This window comes from Protomyctophum parallelum (genome assembly GCF_964188405.1).
Source record: "Protomyctophum parallelum genome assembly, chromosome: 21".
Lineage (NCBI taxonomy): Eukaryota > Metazoa > Chordata > Actinopteri > Myctophiformes > Myctophidae > Protomyctophum > Protomyctophum parallelum.
This window is the reverse complement of record NC_139713.1, coordinates 5058561-5085383: the sequence shown is the minus strand read 5'-3', so window position 1 is coordinate 5085383 and position 26823 is coordinate 5058561. Positions and strand designations below refer to the sequence as shown.

At 43.5% G+C, this 26823-nt stretch overlaps 1 protein-coding gene across 1 annotated transcript in view; it reads left to right on the top strand.

Moving 5' to 3' along the window:
- The window catches only part of LOC310879282 (histone-lysine N-methyltransferase Smyd1-like), a 294932-nt gene extending 274754 nt beyond the window's left edge, over positions 1–20178 (top strand). The window contains exon 11 of the transcript XR_014570986.1: positions 20086–20178. The gene's annotated coding sequence lies outside the window, so the exon portion shown is untranslated. The remainder of the gene's footprint in view (positions 1–20085) is intronic.
- Positions 20179–26823: the final 6645 nt, after the last annotated feature.

Below are 26823 nucleotides of genomic sequence, written 5' to 3'. Positions count from 1 at the left end.
GTAGCGCGCCACCGAGTGGCGCGCTACGAGCTTGTAGGTCTGCTATTTTTGAAAAATCGAAGCAGACCTTTTTTTTGGAATTTTTAGAATCTGATCTCAGGTCAGAATGGGTTTAATCAGACCAGTGTGTGTCCAGTGGAAACCTCGTATGAATCTGATCTCAGGTCAGAATGGTTAAAGGACAAAATATGACTGCGATTAGACCTCCTATCGTATATGGTGGGGGGGGAAAGGAAAAGAGAAACCAGTGTCTTTATTGAAGTGTTATCACTTTGGCTTTTAAGACGAGACAAACGATGACAGCGCTTAAATAATGACCCTGTCTTATGTTACCCTTACATTAATATTACTTTTCTTTCTTTTTTTTCATCTCCTTCCAGGATATTAATAATGGAAAAAAAACGGTGAGAATTAATAGATCTGATCATTAACCCATTTCTGGCGGAAACCCCTTTTGGTGTTTTAAGCATTATGTTATACTTTTGAAAAATAGCAGATCTACAAGCTCATAGCGCGGCACCGAGTGCCGCGCTACGAGCTTGTAGATCTGCAATTTTTTGAAAATCGTGAAAATGTGGCACAAATCTTTGAAAATATATTCTTTCAGAGTGATCGTTTTTACTCAAATTGTAATAACTGGAGAGTGGAGGGTCCCTGGAACAACATATTTTCAGATGGGTTACCGTGGCCAAATACAGATAATTCTGGGGGTCCTTGACATGAAATATTGATCACCACTGATACAGAAACATGTGTACTATCAGGCCTAAATGTGTTAAGGAGTTCAGAACCGTATAGTACGAGAGGCAGAAGTATAAAGGTACGTCATTACCAGTCCGAGAGGTGGAGGTATAAAGGTATGTCATTATATTATATTATAAAGGTATGCCATTATACAGGCAGTTAGGGTGCCATTAATATCTATCATAAAAAAAGATACTTCTCCTCCTGGGCTCCGTCTATGGTGTCCCGTTTGCTCGATGATTGATCATGAATATTTATTACGGGTTAAAAAAAAGAATAAAAAAAAAACGTCCGCCATTTAAATACTTCTCCACCGTCGACCACATCTAAAGAGGCTAGCATACTTTGGCGATAAAACGTACGTCGCATCAAAAACGTGATATATATATATATATATAGGGAAAGCGAATTAAGTGGATTTAGTGTGAAGCATTTTCTATGCCAAAAACGCTCAAGTATAAACCTCACAACCTCACAGTAAAACTAAAAACAGTAAAAAAGCGAAGACGTAATCGACGTGCTCCGTCGTACGATGACGAGGCTAAGCTTGTACAGGGACGTGCCGAGGGTATTAAGAGGGGCAGGGGATGAAATCTCGTAAGAGGGGGCACTTTTGGACAAAAATAGCTGATCTACAAGCTCACAACGTGTCGCAGTGCGACGCGTTGTGAGCTTGTAGATCAGCTATTTTCAGGGCGCAACCCAGCACTCTTTATCTACTGCAGGTGTGTACGACATGGATTTAGAAACAAATTAGTTCAACGTAAAATGCTGCGTTCAAAGTTCAGGAGCATTCGGAGAAATAAAGAAGAAATTCTCCTGGATGCTGCCTTCTGGAATGGAAAGGAAAGAAGTGGCATTTGCATTTCTTTCACCATGTAGTAAACGCTGCATTCATGGTCTGGAAAGGGCAGTTGTTTTACAGACGGGTAAAAAGGGCAGTTGTTTTACAGACGGGTAAAAAGGGGCAGTTGTTTTACAGACGGGTAAAAAGGGCAGTTGTTTTACAGACGGGTAAAAAGGGCAGTTGTTTTACAGACGCGTAAAAAGGGCAGTTGTTTTACAGACGGGTAAAAAGGGGCAGTTGTTTTACAGACGGGTAAAAAGGGCAGTTGTTTTACAGACGGGTAAAAAGGGGCAGTTGTTTTACAGACGGGTAAAAAGGGCAGTTGTTTTACAGACGTGTAAAAAGGGGCAGTTGTTTTACAGACGGGTAAAAAGGGGCAGTTGTTTTACAGACGGGTAAAAAGGGGCAGTTGTTTTACAGACGGGTAAAAAGGGCAGTTGTTTTACAGACGGGTAAAAAGGGCAGTTGTTTTACAGACGGGTAAAAAGGGGCAGTGGTTTTACAGACGGGTAAAATGGCAGTTGTTTTACAGACGGGTAAAAAGGGGCAGTTGTTTTACAGACGGGTAAAAAGGGGCAGTTGTTTTACAGACGGGTAAAAAGGGGCAGTTGTTTTACAGACGGGTAAAAAGGGGCAGTTGTTTTACAGACGGGTAAAAAGGGCAGTTGTTTTACAGACGGGTAAAAAGGGCAGTTGTTTTACAGACGGGTAAAAAGGGGCAGTTGTTTTACAGACGGGTAAAAAGGGCAGTTGTTTTACAGACGGGTAAAAGGGCAGTTGTTTTACAGACGGGTAAAAGGGGCAGTTGTTTTACAGACGGGTAAAAAGGGGCAGTTGTTTTACAGACGGGTAAAAAGGGCAGTTGTTTTACAGACGGGTAAAAAGGGCAGTTGTTTTACAGACGGGTAAAAAGGGCAGTTGTTTTACAGACGGGTAAAAAGGGCAGTTGTTTTACAGACGGGTAAAAAGGGCAGTTGTTTTACAGACGGGTAAAAAGGGCAGTTATTTTACATACGGGTAAAAAGGGCAGTTGAAACTGCCTCCCCCTGGCCAGCCGGGGCGCCTGATGGAGGGGAAAGGAACTGGTTGGAATAACGTGTTCCTTCCACGCGCTACGTCCAACCAGGGAAACTCCCCCTGTCAGGTGTAAAGGAGCAACTTGGACACTCAGGCATGAAGGAAGCATGAGTTCAAGTCCGTTGCTCTCCCCTTGTCCCCCATATATGGGGACTAGGTTGGTCTCCCCTTGTCCCCCATATATGGGGGACTAGGTTGGTGGAGGTTGTGTAGAGCCCAGGGTCACATTAGATGATTGACACTGGTGAAAATGGGTTACAAAATCATGGGATAAAAAAAATATATATAAAAAAAGGGCAAAAGGGTAAAAAGGGGCTGAATAAGCCCCATTTGGTGTCTATGTGTGCACGTCCCGGAGCTTATGTGTACGTCTGCTGTTCTGTGCCGTGCGACACCGCTGCGCGCCGAACAGTTCTTTAAACAGCTCTTTAAGCCTCCTCTGATAGATTTATTTAAAAAGAGGCCGACCAAGGTTGCTGCCACCGGCGTGGCTTTGACCCCATACATCACGTCGCAGTGTGAACACATATTAAGTGCTTTTCTCTCCATCCCCTTTACGCCCATTAACCCATTTTGTTCGGGAACCCATTTTGGTGTTAGCATCATGTTATGCTTTAGCTATTGAAAAATAGCAGATCTACAAGCTCATAGCGCGCCACCGAGTGGCACGCTACGAGCTTGTAGGTCTGCTATTTTTGAAAAAATCGAAGAACGACTGACATGGAAACGTAGCTTTTTCATTAAACTGTCGGGATTTAGAAGACATTTTTTTAGAATCTGATCTCAGGTCAGAACGGGTTAAGTCCTTTCGGGCGGGAACCCCCTTTTGGTGTTTAATAAGTAGAATTCTGTTCTACTTTATATATAGCTATTGAAAAATAGCAGATCTACGAGCTTGTAGATCTGCTATTTTTGGGAAAATCGTGAAAATGTGGCGCAAGTCTTTGAATATATATTCTTTCAGATCGAACGTTTTTACTCAAATTGTTGCTTCTGGGGGGGGGGGGGGGGGGGTCCCAGGAACAACATGTGGGGGTCCGCGGCCAAATACAGATGATTCTGGGGGTCCTTGACATGAAATATTGAGCACCACTGATATAGAAACATAGGAATTTCAGATTTCTTTTTACATTTCCATGTCAGGTCTAAATAGGTTAAAAGTAAATAATCCAGCCAGAATGAGGGGGATATAGAAGCCTACATTCTCCACACACACACAGCAGGTTACAGACAGTGTAGTGTCTGGGTTACAAATGATGCTCTATATTATAGGAATGTGTACAAGAATAAATACAGGTTACAGACAGTGTAGTGTCTGGGTTACAAATGATGCACTATATTATAGGAATGTGTACAAGAATAAATACAGGTTACAGACAGTGTAGTGTCTGGGTTACAAATGATGCTCTATATTATAGGAATGTGTACAAGAATAAATACAGGTTACAGACAGTGTAGTGTCTGGTTTACAAATGATGCTCTATATTATAGGAATGTGTACAAGAATACATACAGGTTACAGACAGTGTAGTGTCTGGGATAGAAATGATGCTCTATATTATAGGAATGTGTACAAGAATAAATACAGGTTACAGACAGTGTAGTGTCTGGGATACAAATGATGCTCTATATTATAGGAATGTGTACAAGAATACATACAGGTTACAGACAGTGTAGTGTCTGGGATACAAATGATGCACTATATTATAGGAATGTGTACAAGAATAAATACAGGTTACAGACAGTGTAGTGTCTGGTTTACAAATGATGCTCTATATTATAGGAATGTGTACAAGAATACATACAGGTTACAGACAGTGTAGTGTCTGGGATAGAAATGATGCTCTATATTATAGGAATGTGTACAAGAATAAATACAGGTTACAGACAGTGTAGTGTCTGGGATACAAATGATGCTCTATATTATAGGAATGTGTACAAGAATACATACAGGTTACAGACAGTGTAGTGTCTGGGATACAAATGATGCACTATATTATAGGAATGTGTACAAGAATAAATACAGGTTACAGACAGTGTAGTGTCTGGTTTACAAATGATGCTCTATATTATAGGAATGTGTACAAGAATAAATACAGGTTACAGACAGTGTAGTGTCTGGGATACAAATGATGCACTATATTATAGGAATGTGTACAATAATACATACAGGTTACAGACAGTGTAGTGTCTGGTTTACAAATGATGCACTATATTATAGGAATGTGTACAATAATACATACAGGTTACAGACAGTGTAGTGTCTGGGATACAAATGATGCACTATATTATAGGAATGTGTACAATAATACATACAGGTTACAGACAGTGTAGTGTCTGGTTTACAAATGATGCACTATATTATAGGAATGTGTACAAGAATAAATACAGGTTACAGACAGTGTAGTGTCTGGGTTACAAATGATGCTCTATATTATAGGAATGTGTACAAGAATAAATACAGGTTACAGACAGTGTAGTGTCTGGTTTACAAATGATGCACTATATTATAGGAATGTGTACAAGAATAAATACAGGTTACAGACAGTGTAGTGTCTGGGTTACAAATGATGCACTATATTATAGGAATGTGTACAAGAATAAATACAGGTTACAGACAGTGTAGTGTCTGGGATACAAATGATGCACTATATTATAGGAATGTGTACAATAATACATACAGGTTACAGACAGTGTAGTGCAGAGATGGGCAGTATTTGAAATACATGTATTTGAAATACGTATTTGAAATACTTTTTTGTATTTTGTAATTTGTATTTCGCTGGGATGGAAGAAATGAGATGTATTTTGTATCTAAATACTTTCAGATTGAGTATTTTCTGTATTTCAAATACATAAAATACTTTTTTTGTTTTAATGTAATTTTATTCTCAAATGGACATTTACACTGCCTCAGGTTAAAACTGTAGGGGCAAAACCAGGGGGGCAGTCAGACAGATATTTCGTGAAGCCACTAAGGAAATCGGGACTTCCTGAAAGTTCATATAATGGCCTGTTGTGGCGCTGTCATTGGGCCCAAAAAAACCCATAGCTCCATAGAGGCCCATGTATTTGGGCCCAACTTCACCTAGACTGTATTACCTTAATAAACATGGTCATGAATACTTTCTGCTTCCAGTCACTAGTTTAAAGTCTCATTTATCATGTCATAATATTCATTTTGGAAAATGATGGTCCCATTTATTAAAAAAATTACCATAAAGTCGCTCTGTCGTTCTGAGGGGCGTGGCTACCGTTACAGTCTATGAACGGGAGCCACCCCCCGTTCAGTCAAAATAAAAACCAACGAAGAGTAAGGGGGGAAGTCCCGCCTCGTTGTCTGGGCCAGCTGGGCCAAAACGGAGCCAGCCAATGGCCAGCTGGGCCAAAACGGATCTAGAAATATGGCGACTTACAGTGCAAGGAATTACAGGCTTCATTTTATGTCCATGTTAGACCCGGGGAACGCTTTGTCCATATTTTTTACAGTCTATGGGCAAAACACACCCATACCATAGACTGTACATGGACAAAGCATTCCCCAGGTCTAACATGGACGTAAAATGAAGCCTGTAATTCCTTGCACTGTAAGTCACCATATTTCTAGATCCGTTTTGGCCCAGCTGGCCATTGGCTGGCCCAGACAACGAGGCGGGACTTCCCCCTCTTCGTTGGTTTTTATTTTGACTGAACGGGGGGTGGCTCCCGTTCATAGACTGTAACGGTAGCCACGCCCCTCAGAACATACGCGACTTTATGGTCATTTTTTTTAATAAATGGGACCATAATTTTCCAAAAATAATATTATGACATGATAAATGAGACTTTAAACTAGTGACTGGAAGCAGAAAGTATTCATGACCATGTTTATTAAGGTAATACAGTCTAGGTGAAGTTGGGCCCAAATACATGGACCTCTATGGAGCTATGGTTTTTTTTTGGGCCCAATGACAGCGCCACAACAGGCCATTATATGAACTTTCAGGAAGTCCCGATTTCCTTAGTGGCTTCACATAATATCTGTCTGACTGCCCCCCTGACCCATACACACAACACAACACAATGTGTGATGTCACTTCTATTCCGCCTTCTGATTGGCTTACACACTCAAATTGAACCACAAATGAGAGGCAGAGTAGGGCGGGCCTTCAGTTGTTCAGAGTTACCATTCCTTTGTGGGTCCTGTTTTATTTGCTTAAAATATAAAGTGTATCATTCTTAATAATCTTCAATGTATTAGACATTCTGACAGGTCATTAATTTAATATTTGGCAATCTAATATTTGGCAATCAATTATGAATTTACTTATCATTATACACATGTTCATGAAAATGTATTTTCATGTATTTTCAAAATACAAAATACGTATTTGTATCTCAAATACATTTCTCAGACCAGTATTTGTATTTTGTATTTAGATACATTTTTCGACCCAGTATTTGTATTTTGTATCAAAATACATGTTCAATGTATTTTGCCCATCTCTGGTGTAGTGTCTGGGATACAAATGATGCACTATATTATAGGAATGTGTACAAGAATAAATACAGGTTACAGACAGTTTAGTGTCTGGGATACAAATGATGCTCTATATTATAGGAATGTGTACAAGAATAAATACAGGTTACAGACAGTTTAGTGTCTGGGATACAAATGATGCTCTATTTTATAGGAATGTGTACAAGAATACATACAGGTTACAGACAGTGTAGTGTCTGGGTTACAAATGATGCACTATTTTATAGGAATGTGTACAAGAATAAATACAGGTTACAGACAGTGTAGTGTCTGGGATACAAATGATGCACTATTTTATAGGAATGTGTACAAGAATAAATACAGGTTACAGACAGTTTAGTGTCTGGGATACAAATGATGCACTATTTTATAGGAATGTGTACAAGAATAAATACAGGTTACAGACAGTGTAGTGTCTGGGATACAAATGATGCACTATTTTATAGGAATGTGTACAAGAATACATACAGGTTAACAGACAGTGTAGTGTCTGGGATACAAATGATGCACTATTTTATAGGAATGTGTACAAGAATAAATACAGGTTACAGACAGTGTAGTGTCTGGGATACAAATGATGCACTATTTTATAGGAATGTGTACAAGAATAAATACAGGTTACAGACAGTTTAGTGTCTGGGATACAAATGATGCTCTATATTATAGGAATGTGTACAATAATAAATACAGGTTACAGACAGTGTAGTGTCTGGGATACAAATGATGCACTATATTATAGGAATGTGTACAAGAATACATACAGGTTACAGACAGTGTAGTGTCTGGGTTACAAATGATGCACTATTTTATAGGAATGTGTACAAGAATAAATACAGGTTACAGACAGTGTAGTGTCTGGGATACAAATGATGCACTATATTATAGGAATGTGTACAAGAATACATACAGGTTACAGACAGTGTAGTGTCTGGGTTACAAATGATGCACTATTTTATAGGAATGTGTACAAGAATAAATACAGGTTACAGACAGTGTAGTGTCTGGGATACAAATGATGCACTATTTTATAGGAATGTGTACAAGAATAAATACAGGTTACAGACAGTGTAGTGTCTGGGATACAAATGATGCACTATATTATAGGAATGTGTACAAGAATACATACAGGTTACAGACAGTGTAGTGTCTGGGTTACAAATGATGCTCTATATTATAGGAATGTGTACAAGAATACATACAGGTTACAGACAGTGTAGTGTCTGGTTTACAAATGATGCACTATTTTATAGGAATGTGTACAATAATAAATACAGGTTACAGACAGTGTAGTGTCTGGGATACAAATGATGCACTATATTATAGGAATGTGTACAAGAATAAATACAGGTTACAGACAGTGTAGTGTCTGGGATACAAATGATGCACTATATTATAGGAATGTGTACAAGAATAAATACAGGTTACAGACAGTGTAGTGTCTGGGATACAAATGATGCACTATTTTATAGGAATGTGTACAAGAATAAAAAGGAGACGCAGTCGAATGATGAGGATGTGACAAGTAGTGATGGGAGATTAATCTGCAAACACAACATCGGTATCGGACGATTTGAGTTGTTTTTAGATTAATCGACATCGGTTCGATTAATTAATCGGTCCGATTAATTAATCGGTCTGTCTTCACAGATAAACAAGCCCAAAGTAACAGCTTGAATAGATCTACAAGCTCACAATATTAAATATAAAAAGGTATTCAAGTTAAATCGGACTTGCCTAAGCATGCAGTGCAGACATCCTTATTATAGTTTTTCCAATACAGAATGTATTTGTAATCGGGCCATAACAGCAATTAATTATATCGGATATCGATATCGGACAAAATGTCTCATCGGCACACGGTGAGAGTCCGATCACGGTTAGTTTTTTTTGTTGCTATAACCGATCCGTTTTTTTAACCGATCCGTTTTTTTAACCGATCCGTTTTTTTAACCGATCCGTTTTTTTAACCGATCCGTTTTTTTAAACGATCCGTTTTTTTAACCGATCCGTTTTTTTAACCGATCCGTTTTTTTAACCGATCCGTTTTTTTAACCGATCCGTTTTTTTAACCGATCCGTTTCCGATCATTAGATTTGTATGATCTGTCGATACCGACTTGTCCCGATCCGATATTTATCCCATTCTGACCTGAGATCAGATTCACACGAGGTTTCCACTGGACACACACTGGTCTGATTAACCCATTCTGACCTGAGATCAGATTCTAAAAAAATGTCAGTCGCTCTTCGATTTTTCAAAAATAGCAGACCTCATATCGCGCCACCGAGTGGCGCGATATGAGCTTGTAGATCTGCTATTTTTCAATAGCTAAAGCATAACATGATGCTGACACCAAAATGGGTGCACGGTCAGAATGAGTTATATACACTTATCGCCATATCACAATATATCCAAAATCACAGACAATATCCAGTCCAATATCATGATATGGATATATAATATTGATGCCCTGCCCATGCACCAAAAGGCCTAAAATTGCTATTACAAAAATAAAATAAATACTACTGTACGTATATCATCTTTTAAAACAGTTTGTGTACCAATGCTGTAAACCACACTCAGACAGACTTAAACCACTTTCGACCTCCCTGCAAAATAGGGAATTAATTTATGAAACAAATAATAAAAGTGGAGATACAGAAGGATTCTGCAGTGAAGATATAATAATTTGACTGGGTCTATTTTTCCCCACCCGCTATACTGTATATACAGTATACCAAATGTTTTAGCGTGTGTGAGAATAGCAGATCTATAACATAACATAACATCCCATCGCATCAGTGTTGTTTTCGTCGACTAAAACTAAGATGAAAAATGTTCGTCGACTACCTTTTTCCACTGAAGAAAACTAAATGGAAACTACATGAAAACTGTGCTATGATGACTAAAACTAAGACTAAATATACTGACAATTTCGTCAACAAATAAAAACTAGACTAAAATGTTAGGAAGGGACTAGTGGACAAGAGATCCAGTATAAGTCATTTTACACTTGGTTGCATGCTGAAAATAGCCGATCTACAAGCTCACAACGCGTCGCATTTCAGCAAGTGTAAAATAAGTCATTATGATGGTAACAAGGCCCGCAACAACACATTTCAGTCGACTAAATCACCTGTAGATTTAGTCGACTAAAATCTTATGACATTTAGTCGACTAAAACTAGACTAACACTAAGACATTTCCAGGTGACTAAAATGTGACTAAAACTAAATGTAGTTTCAGTCCAAAGACTAAATGACTAAACTAAAATAGAAATTTGCTGCCAAAAACAACACTGCATCGCATCCCAACACGCCACGCCATGTTGTGGAACTTGTACGCTGGTTGTAGATCGGTTATTAGTTATGGTTTTATATGGATGTACGTTAAGAATGTATGATCTTTTTGTTCAGCAGGCTTTATATTACGTTCACCTCCGAATAAGCAACGTGTGTGTCGATATAAAAGTTGCTATAAACGCTATAAGTTCATTAACTCTCATTATCTTTGTCCCATAATGAGCAAATAGCAGAGAAACAAAGAAGGGAACCAATTAGTAATTAAGTCCCCGACCATCGCACGAGATTAAAGGAGAATTATTCACTTTTAAGTGCTTTCATGTTGTCGCATATTTATTGCAGCTAAATTAAATCTATACGTGTATAGATCCTCTCGTACATTATAAATCATGCAAATTGATGAAGTGCAGGTTTTGGTTTCATGGCAGCATATCATGTCATGTTTAACCCATTCTGGGCGGGAACCCCTTTTGGTGTTTAAGCATTAATTTATAATTTAGCCATTGAAAAAATAGCAGATCTACAAGCTCATAGTGCGGCACTCGTTGTATATCTGCTATTTTTTTTTTAAATCTTGATAATGTGTTGCAAATCTTTGAATATATATTCTTTCAGAGAGTGTTTTTTAACTCAAATCTTTGAATATATATTCTTTCAGAGAGTGTTTTTAACTCAAATCTTTGAATATATATTCTTTCAGAGAGTGTTTTTAACTCAAATCTTTCCTCCTGGTCCATGGAACTGCATATTTTCAGATGAGGGTCGGTGGCATATTACATATAATTTGTGGGGTCCTTGACATGAAATATGGAGCACCACTGATACAGAAACATAATATGGGTATTTCAGAAAACTGTCAGGATTTAGAAGACATTTTGACGTCAGGGCTAAATGGGTTAATGTGTGAGTTGTCAACCGGCATGAGGTAAAAAGATACTGTATACAGTATGGATGATGAAATATTAGTGGTGAGCCGGGATTATTTATGACCAATAAATAAATACCTGCCTGCTAATGACAGCCTCTCTCACAATAACATGCATATTATGGAAGCTTTACAGAGAAAGATTAATATGTTCCCTCAAAACTAGCACTAACCACAACCGTACACATCTTGTCCAATATGTGTTGCTGTTTAGGGAGGGAACATAGGGCTGAGGGAACATAGGGAGGAGGGAACATAGGGCTGAGGGAACATAGGGCTGAGGGAACATAGAGTTGAGGGAACATAGGGATGAGGGAACATAGGGGCTGAGGGAACATAGGGATGAGGGAACATAGGGCTGAGGGAACATAGGGATGAGGGAACATAGGGCTGAGGGAACATAGAGTTGAGGGAACATAGGGCTGAGGGAACATAGGGATGAGGGAACATAGGGCTGAGGGAACATAGGGATGAGGGAACATAGGGGCTGAGGGAACATAGGGATGAGGGAACATAGGGCTGAGGGAACATAGGGATGAGGGAACATAGGGCTGAGGGAACATAGGGTTGAGGGAGCATAGAGTTGAGGGAACATAGGGCTGAGGGAACATAGGGCTGAGGGAACATAGGGCTGAGGGAACATAGGGCTGAGGGAACATAGAGCTGAGGGAACATAGGGCTGAGGGAACATAGGGCTGAGGGAACATAGGGCTGAGGGAACATAGAGTTGAGGGAACATAGGGCTGAGGGAACATAGGGCTGAGGGAACATAGGGCTGAGGGAACATAGGGCTGAGGGGACATAGGGCTGAGGGAACATATGGCTGAGGGAACATAGGGCTGAGGGAACATAGGGCTGAGGGAACATAGGGCTGAGGGAACATAGGGCTGAGGGAACATAGAGTTGAGGGAACATAGGGGCTGAGGGAACATAGAGTTGAGGGAACATAGGGCTGAGGGAACATAGGGCTGAGGGAACATAGGGCTGAGGGAACATAGGGCTGAGGGAACATAGGGCTGAGGGAACATAGGGGCTGAGGGAACATAGAGTTGAGGGAACATAGAGTTGAGGGAACATAGGGCTGAGGGAACATAGAGTTGAGGGAACATAGGGCTGAGGGAACATAGAGTTGAGGGAACATAGAGTTGAGGGAACATAGGGCTGAGGGAACATAGAGTTGAGGGAACATAGAGTTGAGGGAACATAGGGCTGAGGGAACATAGGGCTGAGGGAACATAGGGCTGAGGGAACATAGAGTTGAGGGAACATAGGGCTGAGGGAACATAGGGCTGAGGGAACATAGGGCTGAGGGAACATAGGGCTGAGGGAACATAGAGTTGAGGGAACATAGGGCTGAGGGAACATAGGGCTGAGGGAACATAGGGCTGAGGGAACATAGGGCTGAGGGAACATAGGGCTGAGGGAACATAGGGGCTGAGGGAACATAGAGTTGAGGGAACATAGAGTTGAGGGAACATAGGGCTGAGGGAACATAGAGTTGAGGGAACATAGGGCTGAGGGAACATAGAGTTGAGGGAACATAGAGTTGAGGGAACATAGGGCTGAGGGAACATAGGGCTGAGGGAACATAGGGCTGAGGGAAAATAGGGCTGAGGGAACATAGGGCTGAGGGAACATAGGGCTGAGGGAACATAGAGTTGAGGGAACATAGAGTTGAGGGAACATAGGGCTGAGGGAACATAGGGCTGAGGGAACATAGGGCTGAGGGAAAATAGGGCTGAGGGAACATAGGGCTGAGGGAACATAGGGCTGAGGGAACATAGGGCTGAGGGAACATAGGGCTGAGGGAACATAGGGCTGAGGGGGCTGAGGGAACATAGGGCTGAGGGAACATAGGGAGGAGGGAACATAGGGCTGAGGGAACATAGGGCTGAGGGAACATAGGGCTGAGGGAACATAGGGCTGGGGGAACATAGGGCTGAGGGAGCATAGGGCTGAGGGAACATAGGGCTGAGGGAACATAGAGTTGAGGGAACATAGGGCTGAGGGAACATAGGGCTGAGGGAACATAGGGCTGAGGGGACATAGGGCTGGGGGAACATAGGGCTGAGGGAGCATAGGGCTGAGGGAACATAGGGCTGAGGGAACATAGAGTTGAGGGAACATAGGGCTGAGGGAACATAGGGCTGAGGGAACATAGGGCTGAGGGAACATAGGGCTGAGGGGACATAGAGTTGAGGGAACATAGAGTTGAGGGAACATAGGGCTGAGGGAACATAGGGCTGAGGGAACATAGAGTTGAGGGAACATAGGACTGAGGGAACATAGGGCTGAGGGAACATAGAGTTGAGGGAACATAGGACTGAGGGAACATAGAGTTGAGGGAACATAGAGTTGAGGGAACATAGGGCTGAGGGAACATAGAGTTGAGGGAACATAGGGCTGAGGGAACATAGGGCTGAGGGAACATAGGGCTGAGGGAACATAGGGCTGAGGGAACATAGGGCTGAGGGAACATAGAGTTGAGGGAACATAGGGCTGAGGGAACATAGGGCTGAGGGAACATAGGGCTGAGGGAACATAGGGCTGAGGGGACATAGAGTTGAGGGAACATAGAGTTGAGGGAACATAGAGTTGAGGGAACATAGGGCTGAGGGAACATAGAGTTGAGGGAACATAGGGCTGAGGGAACATAGAGTTGAGGGAACATAGGACTGAGGGAACATAGAGTTGAGGGAACATAGAGTTGAGGGAACATAGGGCTGAGGGAACATAGAGTTGAGGGAACATAGGGCTGAGGGAACATAGGGCTGAGGGAACATAGGGCTGAGGGAACATAGGGCTGAGGGAACATAGGGCTGAGGGAACATAGAGTTGAGGGAACATAGGGCTGAGGGAACATAGGGCTGAGGGAACATAGGGCTGAGGGAACATAGGGCTGAGGGGACATAGGGCTGAGGGAACATATGGCTGAGGGAACATAGGGCTGAGGGAACATAGGGCTGAGGGAACATAGGGCTGAGGGAACATAGGGCTGAGGGAACATAGAGTTGAGGGAACATAGGGGCTGAGGGAACATAGAGTTGAGGGAACATAGGGCTGAGGGAACATAGGGCTGAGGGAACATAGGGCTGAGGGAACATAGGGCTGAGGGAACATAGGGCTGAGGGAACATAGGGGCTGAGGGAACATAGAGTTGAGGGAACATAGAGTTGAGGGAACATAGGGCTGAGGGAACATAGAGTTGAGGGAACATAGGGCTGAGGGAACATAGAGTTGAGGGAACATAGAGTTGAGGGAACATAGGGCTGAGGGAACATAGAGTTGAGGGAACATAGAGTTGAGGGAACATAGGGCTGAGGGAACATAGGGCTGAGGGAACATAGGGCTGAGGGAACATAGAGTTGAGGGAACATAGGGCTGAGGGAACATAGGGCTGAGGGAACATAGGGCTGAGGGAACATAGGGCTGAGGGAACATAGAGTTGAGGGAACATAGGGCTGAGGGAACATAGGGCTGAGGGAACATAGGGCTGAGGGAACATAGGGCTGAGGGAACATAGGGCTGAGGGAACATAGGGGCTGAGGGAACATAGAGTTGAGGGAACATAGAGTTGAGGGAACATAGGGCTGAGGGAACATAGAGTTGAGGGAACATAGGGCTGAGGGAACATAGAGTTGAGGGAACATAGAGTTGAGGGAACATAGGGCTGAGGGAACATAGGGCTGAGGGAACATAGGGCTGAGGGAAAATAGGGCTGAGGGAACATAGGGCTGAGGGAACATAGGGCTGAGGGAACATAGAGTTGAGGGAACATAGAGTTGAGGGAACATAGGGCTGAGGGAACATAGGGCTGAGGGAACATAGGGCTGAGGGAAAATAGGGCTGAGGGAACATAGGGCTGAGGGAACATAGGGCTGAGGGAACATAGGGCTGAGGGAACATAGGGCTGAGGGAACATAGGGCTGAGGGGGCTGAGGGAACATAGGGCTGAGGGAACATAGGGAGGAGGGAACATAGGGCTGAGGGAACATAGGGCTGAGGGAACATAGGGCTGAGGGAACATAGGGCTGGGGGAACATAGGGCTGAGGGAGCATAGGGCTGAGGGAACATAGGGCTGAGGGAACATAGAGTTGAGGGAACATAGGGCTGAGGGAACATAGGGCTGAGGGAACATAGGGCTGAGGGGACATAGGGCTGGGGGAACATAGGGCTGAGGGAGCATAGGGCTGAGGGAACATAGGGCTGAGGGAACATAGAGTTGAGGGAACATAGGGCTGAGGGAACATAGGGCTGAGGGAACATAGGGCTGAGGGAACATAGGGCTGAGGGGACATAGAGTTGAGGGAACATAGAGTTGAGGGAACATAGGGCTGAGGGAACATAGGGCTGAGGGAACATAGAGTTGAGGGAACATAGGACTGAGGGAACATAGGGCTGAGGGAACATAGAGTTGAGGGAACATAGGACTGAGGGAACATAGAGTTGAGGGAACATAGAGTTGAGGGAACATAGGGCTGAGGGAACATAGAGTTGAGGGAACATAGGGCTGAGGGAACATAGGGCTGAGGGAACATAGGGCTGAGGGAACATAGGGCTGAGGGAACATAGGGCTGAGGGAACATAGAGTTGAGGGAACATAGGGCTGAGGGAACATAGGGCTGAGGGAACATAGGGCTGAGGGAACATAGGGCTGAGGGGACATAGAGTTGAGGGAACATAGAGTTGAGGGAACATAGAGTTGAGGGAACATAGGGCTGAGGGAACATAGAGTTGAGGGAACATAGGGCTGAGGGAACATAGAGTTGAGGGAACATAGGACTGAGGGAACATAGAGTTGAGGGAACATAGAGTTGAGGGAACATAGGGCTGAGGGAACATAGAGTTGAGGGAACATAGGGCTGAGGGAACATAGGGCTGAGGGAACATAGGGCTGAGGGAACATAGGGCTGAGGGAACATAGGGCTGAGGGAACATAGGGCTGAGGGAACATAGGGCTGAGGGAACATAGGGCTGAGGGAACATAGGGCTGAGGGAACATAGGGCTGAGGGAACATAGGGCTGAGGGAACATAGGGCTGAGGGAACATAGGGCTGAGGGAACATAGGGCTGAGGGAACATAGGGATGAGGGAACATAGGGATGAGGGAACATAGGGCTGAGGAAACATAGGGCTGAGGGAACATAGGGATGAGGGAACATAGGGGCTGAGGGAACATAGGGCTGAGGGAACATAGGGCTGAGGGAACATAGGGCTGAGGGAACATAGGGCTGAGGGAACATAGGGATGAGGGAACATAGGGATGAGGGAACATAGGGCTGAGGGAACATAGGGATGAGGGAACATAGGGGCTGAGGGAACATAGGGCTGAGGGAACATAGGGCTGAGGGAACATAGGGCTGAGGGAACATAGGGCTGAGGGAACATAGGGAGGAGGGAACATAGGGATGAGGGAACATAGGGCTGAGGGAACATAGAGTTGAGGGAACATAGGGAGGAGGGAACATAGGGCTGAGGGAACATAGGGATGAGGGAACATAGGGGCTGAGGGAACATAGGGCTGAGGGGACATAGGGCTGAGGGAACATAGGGCTGAGGGGACATATATAGGGCTGAGGGAACATAGGGATGAGGGAACATAGGGAGGAGGGAACATAGGGCTGAGGGAACATAGGGCTGAGGGAACATAGGGCTGAGGGAACATAGGGTTGAAGGAACATAGGGCTGAGGGAACATAGGGCTGAGGGAACATAGAGTTGAGGGAACATAGAGTTGAAGGAACATAGGGCTGAGGGAACATAGGGCTGAGGGAACATAGAGTTGAGGGAACATAGGGCTGAGGGAACATAGGGCTGAGGGAACATAGGGCTGAGGGAACATAGGGCTGAGGGAACATAGGGCTGAGGGAACATAGGGCTGAGGGAACATAGAGCTGAGGGGACATAGGGCTGAGGGAACATAGGGCTGAGGGGACATATATAGGGCTGAGGGAACATAGGGATGAGGGAACATAGGGAGGAGGGAACATAGGGCTGAGGGAACATAGAGTTGAGGGAACATAGAGTTGAGGGAACATAGGGCTGAGAGAACATAGGATTGAGGGAACATAGGGCTGAGGGAACATAGGGCTGAGGGAACATAGAGTTGAGGGAACATAGGGCTGAGGGGACATAGGGCTGAGGGAACATAGGGCTGAGGGAACATAGGGCTGAGGGAACATAGGGCTGAGGGAACATAGGGCTGAGGGAACATAGGGCTGAGGGAACATAGGGCTGAGGGAACATAGGGCTGAGGGAACATAGGGCTGGGGAACATAGGGCTGAGGGAACATAGGGCTGAGGGAACATAGGTGTTGAGGGAACATAGGGCTGAGGGAACATAGAGTTGAGGGAACATAGGGCTGAGGGAACATAGGGCTGAGGGAACATAGGACAGATCTTTTCCGTTTTCAAAGTATAACAAGAAATACAGCACTGTGGTCGGCCATTGAAGGTTGTAATGAATAAAGTTTGAGTTGAATTGGGTTTGCGCTTGAGTGGTTAATATAGGACTCCCGATCTACTGCCGACGATAAGAGACACTAGCACTAGAAGTAAATCAATAGTATATTTCTTTGTGAATTATTATAACAATAATAGCATCTGCAGTCTCCACTACTTTTTCCACTTGACCTTTTAGAATTGTTTAATGAAAATGTCAGCGAGAGTGAATCGCTCAAATATCGATTTGTTTGTTTGTTTCTAAATATTACGATAAATAACAGGCCAGCCAAGCTAAATTGCAGATGATCAACTCCCTACTGTAGGGGGTGAATCTGTCCTGGCTATACAGTATATTATAAATAATTTTGCCATCTGTGCAGCTTGTGAGTCGTGACAGTTTGGAAGAAGCAACACAAGCAGTCACATCCAACGATATAGTCTTAGAGCAGTGGTTCCCAAACTGGGGTCTTCCAGGGACCCCCAGGAGTCCTTGAGGGAATTCCAGGCAGTGATGTTTTCGTCGACTAAAACTAAGACGAAAATTTTTCGTCGACTACCTATTTTCATTGACAAAAACAAATGGAAACTAAATGAAAACTAAGCTACGATGACTAAAACTAAGACTAAATATACTGACAATTTGGTCAACAAATAAAAATTAGACTAAAATGTTAGGAAGGGACTAGTGGACAAGAGATCCAGTTTAAGTCATTTTACACTTGGTTGCATGCTGAAAATAGCTGATCTACAAGCTCACAACGCGTCGCAACGATCGGCTATTTTCAGCAAGTGTAAAAACACTCATTACGACGGCATCAAGACCCGCCAAAATACCTTTTAGTCGACTAAATCAACTGTAGATTTAGTCGACTAAAATCTTATGACATTTAGTCGACTAAAACTAGACTAACACTAAGACATTCCAGGTGACTAAAATGTGACTAAAACTAAATGAAGTTTCAGTCCAAAGACTATGACTAAACTAAAAATAGAAATTTGCTGCCAAAAACACCACTGGTGCCCAGGCCGTGGCGTAACGGTCTGGGCACCGGACTGGTGATCCAGTCGCGGTGTGGCGCGGGTTCGACTCCCGGACCCGACACGGCCTTTACCGCATGTCATCCCCCCATCTCTCTCCCGTTTCCTGTCAGCCTACTATCTATCCCTTAAAAAAAAAATCAATAAAAAGGCGTAAGCCACAAAAAGATATCTTAAAAAAAAAAAAAAAAACACCACTGGTTCCAGGGGGTCCCCCCAGGGGGGTCCCCCCAGATAAATGATACTTATAGGAACCAAATATGGTCTGTATAACTCTGAGAATGTAACGGGTCCGTTTGGTTCCATTTGTACACTCTCAGAGTAAAATTAACATTGATATATGAATTGGGGGACCCAGAGATAGAAATGCCATTAACCCAGTTTTGGGCGGAACCCATTTTGGTGTTAGCATTACGTTATGCTTTAGCTATTGAAAAACAGCAGATCTACAAACTCATAGCGCGCCACCGAGTGGCGCGCTAAGAGCTTGTAGGTCTGCTATTTTTGAAAAATCGAAGAACCACTGACATATGACAAATAGCTTTTTCAGAAAACTGTCATTTTCAAACAGACATTTTTTTAATCTGATCTCAGGTTAGAATGGGTTAAATGGGGGGGGTCCGTAGACTAATGCATGTTAAACCAGGGGTTCTTCAAACTAAACAGGTTGAGAATCACTGCTAGAGCCGTAAAAATCCTCTCTTATGGGGGTCCCTGGCATATATTTTCAAATGGGGGTCCGTGGGATAATTAGCCCATTCTGAACGGGAACCCATTTTGGTGTTATAGCATCATGTTATGCTTTAGCTATTGAAAAATAGCAGATCTACAAGCTCATATCGCGCCACCGAGTGGCGCGATACGAGCTTGTAGGTCTGCTATTTTTGAAAAATCGAAGAACGAATGACATTTTTAGAATCTGATCTCAGGTCAGAATGGGTTCATCAGACCAGTGTGTGTCCAGTGGAAACCTCGTATGAATATGATCTCAGGTCAGAATGGGCTTAGTGTCATTGTGGGGGTCCTTGACATGAAATAGTTTGGGAACCACCGTTCTAGAGACTGTCCATATGGTTGAACCACCGTTCTAGAGACTGTCCATATGGTTGTATTATTAGCTCTGTTGGTTTTATTTACAAGGCAGGACTAGCAAATACAACACAGTGTATAATATATTATACAGAACTAGATTAGACTGATTCTCTTTTTTTAACCCATTCTGACCTGAGATCAGATTCATACGAGGTTTCCACTGGACACACACTGGTCTGATTAACCCATTCTGACCTGAGATCAGATTCTATAAAAATGTCTGTCGTTCTTCGATTTTTCAAAAATAGCAGACCTACAAGCTCATAGCGCGCCACTCGGTGGCGCGCTATGAGCTTGTAGATCTGCTATTTTTCCAATAGCTAAAGCATAACATGATGCTGACACCAAAAATGGGTTCCCGTTCAGGTATTATTTTGTGTTACTTGCTTTCTATTCAAAACACAATGTTCAAAATATCTCTGATCACAGTCCAGCCTTCCAATGAGATATTTCCAGAAATTTAAATTTCAGTCGGATAACTCACAAATAGATTGAACCAATATAGTTTATACAACTGTGGATATAATATTTCATCTTGGCATTCGATCGACTCTGCTACATTTTTCTCCCTGCTCGGCACAATTAGACAGCCATCATTAAACATTAACCCATTTTGGGTGGGCACCCCTTTTGGTGTTAGCATTACGTTATGCTTTAGCTATTGAAAAACAGCAGATCTACAAGCTCTTAGCGCGCCACCGAGTGGCGCGCTAAGAGCTTGTAGGTCTGCTATTTTTGAAAAATCGAAGAACGACTGACATAGAAACATAGCTTTTTCAGAAAACTGTCAGGATGTAGAAGACATTTTTATAGAATCTGATCTCAGGTCAGAATGAAAACTGTCAGGATGTAGAAGACATTTTTATAGAATCTGATCTCAGGTCAGAATGAAAACTGTCAGGATGTAGAAGACATTTTTAGAATCTGATCTCAGGTCAGAATGGAAAACTGTCAGGATGTAGAAGACATTTTTAGAATCTGATCTCAGGTCAGAATGGAAAACTGTCAGGATGTAGAAGATATTTTTAGAATCTGATCTCAGGTCAGAATGGAAAACTGTCAGGATGTAGAAGACATTTTTAGAATCTGATCTCAGGTCAGAATGGGTTAAGAGCAGGGAGATGGATATACAACTAGAAAAAGCGCCCCTCCTCGGTGGGGCACAGGTCTCCACCAGGGCAGGTCAGGTTGTGGCCTCCTGGTGGCGCTATAATAGGACAGGTCTCCACCAGGGCAGGTCAGGTTGTGGCCTCCTGGTGGCGCTATAATAGGACAGGTCTCCACCAGGGCAGGTCAGGTTGTGGCCTCTTGGTGGCGCTATAATAGGACAGGTCTCCACCAGGGCAGGTCAGGTTGTGGCCTCCTGGTGGCGCTATAATAGGACAGGTCTCCACCAGGGCAGGTCAGGTTGTGGCCTCCTGGTGGCGCTATAATAGGACAGGTCTCCACCAGGGCAGGGCAGGCTGTGGCCTCCTGGTGGCGCTATAATAGGACAGGTCTCCACCAGGGCAGGTCAGGTTGTGGCCTCCTGGTGGCGCTATAATAGGACAGGTCTCCACCAGGGCAGGTCAGGTTGTGGCCTCCTGGTGGCGCTATGATAGGACAGGTCTCCACCAGGGCAGGGCAGGTTGTGGCCTCCTGGTGGCGCTATAACCTCGGGGCACAGGTCAGGTTGTGGCCTCCTGGTGGCGCTATAATAGGACAGGTCTCCACCAGGGCAGGTCAGATTGTGAGATTGTAGATCTGCTATTTTCAGCATGCAACCAAAGTGTAAAATATGTCATTACAACGACATCAAGGCCTGTCGAAACACATTTTAGTCGACTAAATCAACTGTAGATTTAGTCGACTAAAATCGTATGACATTCAGTCGACTAAAACTAGACTAAACACTAGAACATTCCAGGTGACTAAAATGTGACTAAAACTAAGTGAAAACTATTCAAGAGACTAATATGACTAAAACTAAAATAGAAATTTGCTGCCAAAAACAACACTGGAAGAAACGTCTCTCTGATTCTTCCACCATGAAGCAAAGCAAAACGCCCCAAACGGCTCTGATTCCAACATTACATTCTCACCAGCTTCACAAGAAAGAAAGAAAGAAAGAAAGAAGGAAAGAAAAGGAAATAAGAAATCAGTTCAGTGGAGCCGTATAGGAACACTTTACAACTTCTGGAGCAAAAAAGAAAAAAAAATGAATACTTTTTTAATTTCTCTGCCTGGAACGATCCGGCAGCATGCAGGGCCCCGGGACAATGTAGATGGATGATGTTTTAACCCATTCTGACCTGAGATCAGATTCTAAAAAATGTCTTCTACATCCTGACAGTTTTCCATTCTGACCTGAGATCAGATTCTAAAAAATGTCTTCTACATCCTGACAGTTTTCCATTCTGACCTGAGATCAGATTCTAAAAATGTCTTCTACATCCTGACAGTTTTCCATTCTGACCTGAGATCAGATTCTAAAAATGTCTTCTACCGTACATCCTGACAGTTTTCCATTCTGACCCGAGATCAGATTCTAAAAAGGTCTTCTACATCCTGACAGTTTTCCATTCTGACCTGAGATCAGATTCTAAAAATGTCTTCGTCAGTCGCTCTTCGATTTTTCAAAAAATAGCAGATCTACAAGCTCATAGCTTGTAGATCTGCTATTTTTTCAATAGCTAAAACATAACATGATGCTAACACCAAAAGGTGTTCCCGGAACTTCCCGCCCAGAATGGGTTAATGTTAGTGAATGTTATTTCTACTGAACAGGGAAAACTATAAATTTTTACTTCATTGGCAATGATGGTGCCCCTATGCGGGGGGGGGGGGGGGGGTGGGGGGGGGGGGGCGCATCGTTCCATGAATAATCACCGCCGTCGCCACAGATGTTGCTTTGCAGGAAAACCAATTCCTTCGGATAAGATTCTCGCAAGATTAATTGTCTACAGCTGTTTCATGGCCCGGTGCAATCTTAACACATTCAGGGCGGGAACCCCACTTTTTGGTGTTTTATTTATTAAAGCATTATGTGTTATGCTTTATCTGTTGGGAAAAATATCAGATCTACAAGCTCGACCTAGAAGCTAGAAGCAGACTTAGCGCGGCACTGGGTGCCTGCTTCTAGCTTCTAGATCTGCTATTTTTGAAAAATCGTGAAAATGTAGTGCAAAGCTTTGAATATATATTCTTTCGCAGTGAACGTTTTTAACTCAGATCTTTGTGTCTGAACGACATATTTTCAGATGGGGGTCGGCAGGCCAAATACATATATTTTTGGGGGTCCTTGACATGAAAATGTTTGAGAACCACTGACATAGAAACATGAGGGTTTTTCCATGAAAACTGTCATAATTTAGAAGACATTTCGTAGAATGGTTCTTCAGGTAGAATTGGGTTAATACATTTATGATAAGTTTAAAAGCTCACTAGAGACACAAGGCGCTACCCCGGCCCCCCCATGTGAGGCCATGCAGTTAGAAATAAGGGAGGCGGGGACGGTGGGGGGGGTGGTGGGGGGGTCTTCTTCTTTTTATGCGTACATCTGGATTCATATCCGCTCCTCGTCAGGCTCATCATTAGCTTTTATGCAATAGGACCCAGAGAGGGCTGGCCTGGCCGCGTCTCGTCATTATCCCATTGGAGCCGGGGAAGGCAGCTGTGTCAAGTTTAGAAAGATGATTTTGTTGTCTTTGACAAAAATTGAAGATATAAGGCCTATAGGGCTATACCACCCCTTAACCCTTATCCCTAAACTAATTAGCCATTTTTTACTATTTAAAAAAACCTTTTTAAAATAGTTCAAATAGCCGATCTACAAGCTCACAACGTGTAGATTGTACATTTTAAAATGTTTTAAAAAAAAAGGCAAATACGTTTAGGGATAAGGGTGGTGCAAGAGGGAGCCCCTACTAGTATACAAGCTCATAGCGCTTGTAGATCTGCCATTTTATTTGCTGTTTTGTTTTTTGATCTTTGAATATATATACATTTTAAAAAGCAAACTTCTCTTTTTTTTCTAAAGATATTTTTCGGGGGCTTTCTTCACCACCAGGATCGGGACTTGAACCTGTCACCCATAGGAAAAAAGGTAATGTTTTTTTAACTCAAATCTTTGCTTCTGGCGGTCCCTGAAATCATTCATGATCAGGACATGATCCTGTTTGAGAACACAAGTCTTTCAGAAAAGCGTTTCAGAAGAAGTTGTATTCTTTCTAGAAGGTGGTCCTCAGGTGGTAATGGTTTATAGTGCAAGGCGAAGGCATGGGGTGCAACAGACTGCCTTTATCCTCTCCTCTCCTCTCCCCTCCCCTCCCCTCCTCTCCCCTCCTCTACTCTCCTCTCCTCTTCCCCTCTCTCTCTGCCATTCTCATTTCTTTCTTACCCGTCCCTCTTTTTTCTCCCCCCTCTCCTTCCTTATCCTTGAGTGAGAAAATTATTCAAATTTGTGCAAATGAGTTGTTTCCATTTTTCTCCCGCGAGAGTGGAAATTGAAAGTGACCCTCCGTGACCCCCATCTATTACCCCCGCTAAATTGCACTGAATGTGGAAGTCTGGATCGTTCTAATGGTACAGCCCCCCCCACCAACACCCCCCCCCCCCCCCCACAAACCCACCCACCACCACCCCCTCGCTTTGTTAAGCGCCCCCAGATTTGACCCCGCCCCGCAACGCCACGCACGAGGCACTAGTTTGGAACAATCGAGGTGTTATGACCCCCCCGCTGTAGACTGGGGATGGGTTCACCATGCTACATTCAGATGTTACACACACACACACACACACACACACACACACACACACACACACACACACACACACAACAAAGACAGGTGGTCGTGTTCAGCCATTAACCCATTCTGAACGGGCACCCATTTTGGTGTCAGCATCATGTTATGCTTTAGCTATTTAAAAATAGCAGATCTACAAGCTCATATCGCGCCACCGAGTGGCGCGATACGAGCTTGTAGGTCTGCTATTTTTTGAAAAATCGAAGTACGACTGACATTTTTAGAATCTGATCTCAGGTCAGAATGGGTTAATCAGACCAGTGTGTGTCCAGCGGAAAACTCGTATGAATCTGATCTCAGGTCAGAATGGGTTAATATTATTATTACAGCGGGTGGAGGTCGCTCTTCAATCGAGGCCCGTTGTTTAAAAGGCCAGTAATATGAATACCGCTAAACATTCCACTGATTAACCACTTGAACCCTGTACTGTACTGTATGTCGCTGAGCGGAGTCCCCCCACGGCTCTGTACTGTACTAGGAACCCTGCTTGTTTAAAGTGTCACTGTTGCGCAGCCTAAAAGGGCCTTGCTAACGGGGAACGCAGGCGTTGTCGCCTGGATCAACGACAGGTCTCCTCCAGGTCTGCTCAAGAGGGGCGCGAAAACGCAAGCGAAAAAAAAAAAAAGCGAAACCGAATCCAGGTCTGGTGAGTCGCGGGGGGGGGGGGGGGGGGGGGGGTGTGTGCACGAAACGAGCACCGCGCGCAAAAAATTCATGCCGACCGCGCTCGCGTAAATATATACGCTTACGTTGTTGTCGCACCGCCGCGACTTCTCAGAGCAATAACGCAGGTCTCAGTGAAAATGAACTATAGGCGAGTTATGTCGATTCATGTTTGAAAGGCCCTTAAAGAGATGGAGAAAGACATCCTGTTACTGAACACACTATCACAATGATAACGATGAGAATATGCCTGTATAGTACTTTAACCTTTTAAACATTTTTGTAGTTTTTCTTAGTTTTCTGAGCTCAATTTCACCCAAAAAACCCCTGAACTTTTAAAGGTATATTCAGTGATTTCACTCAAAAAACCTTAGGTTTCGTTTTTGGCTGTGGGACCAAGCCTTTCGTCCAATCAGGATAGAGAGTCAAAAACGAAACCTAAGGTTTGTTGACCCCCAGGGGTTAATTGGGGACAGGGAGGAACTCCTTATATGGCCAGCACACTCTATAGTAGGGAGGATTATCACAACAAAACAAATAAATAAGTGATATTTGAATTAAGTGAAATCACTGAATATACCTTTAACAAACAAGTGCTCGGAGTCCACAAATCCCATATATGACATAGCAATTTGCCAGCAGATGTCACTGTTGAGGGATTTTTTGCCTGTTTTCATTGCAGCTCAAAAAGGCTTCAAAACACACAGAGAAAACCCCGGGACCACAGAAACTCCACTGAATGTTCCAAGTTCAGGTTGTGTTTGGGTGCAATTGAGGGATAAAACCCCTCTGCGATTTCTGCTTCTCATCACCAAAAAAACTTATCACTCACCCTCCCTTTAAGGTGAGTTTTGAATGTATCACCCTCCCTTTAAGGTGAGTTTTGACTCACCCTCCCTTTAAGGTGAGTTTTGACTCACCCTCCCTTTAAGGTGAGTTTTGACTCACCCTCCCTTTAAGGTGAGTTTTGAATGCGACTCACCCTCCCTTTAAGGTGAGTTTTGAATACGACTCACCCTCCCTTTAAGGTGAGTTTTGAATACGACTCACCCTCCCTTTAAGGTGAGTTTTGAATGCGACTCACCCTCCGTTTAAGGTGAGTTTTTGAATATGACTCACCCTCCCTTTAAGGTGAGTTTTGAATGCGACTCACCCTCCCTTTAAGGTGAGTTTTGAATATGACTCACCCTCCCTTTAAGGTGAGTTTTGAATATGACTCACCCTCCCTTTAAGGTGAGTTTTGAATGCGACTCACCCTCCCTTTAAGGTGAGTTTTGAATACGACTCACCCTCCCTTTAAGGTGAGTTTTGAATATGACTCACCCTCCCTTTAAGGTGAGTTTTGAATGCGACTCACCCTCCCTTTAAGGTGAGTTTTGAATACAAGT